Raw genomic sequence first — 2,642 nt, 5'->3', positions numbered from 1 at the left:
GGGGAGAAAAGTGCAACAATGAATGAATGGAAATCCAAAGTCTCTGTAAATTTTCATTGAAATTAATAATAAATTTAAAAAAATTATGTTTTGCGAGTTCCCCAGCGGTCCTGTCGATCTGTCTCTTGCTTCAGCAGTGTTTGGACGGAACAGACCGGGCGACTTCTCCCCCTTCCAGCCTTCGACTACCCTCCAACTTCACCTCCAGGCTTAACCTCGGGATCATCTCAACCATCTCCTATTTTCGGGACCAGCTAACGCCTTTTTTTTGTTAGCCCCAAAACCTCTACCAACCATGAGCTCTCAGATCTGTCAAAATTATTCCACAGACGCAGAAGCTGGCATCAACTGTCTGGTCAACCTGCACCTGCGGGCTTCTTACACCTACCTCTCTCTGGGTTTTTATTTTGACCACAATGATGTGGCCTTGGAAGGCGTGGGACACTTCTTCTGCAAGTTGGTGAGTGAGAAGCGCGAGGGTGCCCAGCGGCTCTTGAAGCTGCAAAAGCAGCACAGCGGGCGAGTCCTCTTCCAAGATATCCAGAAGCCATCCCAGGATTAGTCGGGTAAAACCCTAGACGCCATGCAAGCAGCGCTGGCCTTGGAGAAGAACCTAAACCAGGCCCTTCTGGATCTGCACGCTGTGGGTTCCACCCACACTGACCCCCATCTCTATGACTTTCTGGAGAACCACTTCCTGGACGAGGAAGTGAAACTGCTGAAGATGGGTGACCATCTGACCAACATTAGAAGACTGGGCGGCCCCCAGGCTGGGCTGGGCGAGTATCTCTTTGAGCGTCTCACCCTAAAGCACGACTAGGGGTCTGCAGGGACTTTCAGGGGGAAACCTGTGTGTCCCCCTGTCAACAGCAGCAAGCTTCTCTATCCCACCCTGATGTAGAATCTTTTTTTTTTTTCTGAAAAATTCATATTTAGAATTAGCCCGCTGGACTCAGTTTAGATGATCCCAATTTTGTTTGCAACATCCAAAGCATCATAATCAGGAGCAAGTCGAACATAGGCCTTCTTCTCTCCATCAGGCCTAATCAAAGTGTTGACCTTGGCCACATCAATGTCATAGAGCTTCTTTACAGCTTGTTTAATTTGGTCTTATTGGCCTTGACATCCACAGTGAACACAAGTGTGTTGTTTTCTTCTATCTTCCTCATGGCTCACTTAGTGGTCAGGGGAAATTTGAAGATGGCATGGTAGTTAAGCTTGTTTCTCTTCTGGGGGTATTTGGGCTGCCATTGGAGTCTCAGCGTCTTAGGCCGCCAGAAGGTGGGTGACGTGCGGATCTTCTTGGGTGTTTTTTTTTTTTTTGGCTGTGGATGCCCTTCAGGACTGCCTTCTTGGCCTTTAATGCCTTTGCTTTGGCTTCAGTTTTGGGAGGGGCAGGGGCTTCCTTCTTAGTTTTTGGCGCCATCTTCGTAGAAAGGGTCTCCCTGATGTAGAATCTTATCCACCCAGAAGCCCTTCGCCCAAGCCTTGGACCAAATGAAACAATAAAGCTTTTTGCAACAGCTAAAAAAATAAAATTATGTTTTGCATACTGAACTCATAGTTTATTAACTGTGTTGCCCAGATTTTGTAAATATTTCTACTTATTTTTTTTAACTTGGTCTTTCTATTCTTAAAGAAGTATGTTGAAATCTCCATTATAACGTTTAATGTATCTGTTTTCCCAAGCAGTTCTATTAGTTACAGTACTGTATTTGGAGGCCCTGATTTTGGTGCATACACTTATTTATTTCACATTTTAAATTGTGGTTTCAGGCAGCGTTTCAGTGAGTGCAGGTGCAAAGATTCATGAATATGTGACTATGTTCATGCTCATGGAATCTTTTATGAATATGTCAAAGACTTCATTACCCTTTTTAAGGTTATGTGGTTTTAGGGGAAATAAAAATATTATGAAAAATATTATAATATTATGGCAAAAGTTACATAAAATGAAAAGAAAAAACTTTATAGCAAATACCGTGAAATATTTCTATTTCTACACTAACTTTCTGTGGAAGGTCAGGGACTGCAGTCTTTGGTATGATTGAGGCTCAATATCAAGAAAACAAAGATTCTCACCACTGGACCAACTGGCAGCATCATGATGGATGGTGATTGCTTGGATCCACAGTCAATACTCTCGGCACCAGGGGCCAGAAAATTAAAACATGTATTGCAATGGCAACATCTGCAGTTAGAGACCTCTCTAAAGTGCTGAAGTGCAAGGATGTTAGTCTAGAGACTAAGGTGTGCCTGATACATGCAATGGTCTTTGCAATCACTTGCTATGCATCAGAGAGCTGGACGATGACTAGGGATGATAGAAAGATAATTGAGGCCTTTGAGCTGTGGTGTTGAAGAAGAGTATTGGATATACTATGGACTGATAGGAAAATGAACAGGTTTGTCCTGGAGAGGGCTAAACCAGGCTGCTCCTTGGAGGCAAGGATTCTGAGGTATCGTCTGCCATACTTTGGACATGTTGCAAGGCGGAACCAGTCCTTGGAAAGGGAGGTCATGCTTGGAAGGGTGGAGGGACAGCGCTGGAGAGGAAGACCCTCGATGAGATGGATTGTGTAATAAGGGGGCAGGTGTGTCAGAGATGGTGAGATTGGCACAGGATAAGGCAGAGTTTAAGG

The 2,642-nt window shown here is 44.4% G+C and overlaps 1 pseudogene; it reads left to right on the top strand.

Moving 5' to 3' along the window:
* The first annotated feature begins 85 nt into the window (after nucleotides 1-85).
* Nucleotides 86-820, top strand: LOC102849662 (annotated as a pseudogene).
* The last annotated feature ends 1,822 nt before the right edge of the window (nucleotides 821-2,642 follow it).

Source organism: Elephantulus edwardii, unplaced genomic scaffold (assembly GCF_000299155.1).
Source record: "Elephantulus edwardii isolate Elephantulus edwardi_28Jun2011 unplaced genomic scaffold, EleEdw1.0 scaffold00152, whole genome shotgun sequence".
Lineage (NCBI taxonomy): Eukaryota > Metazoa > Chordata > Mammalia > Macroscelidea > Macroscelididae > Elephantulus > Elephantulus edwardii.
Note: the sequence above shows the minus strand (reverse complement) of the source record. Positions and strands in the feature narration are given on the sequence as shown.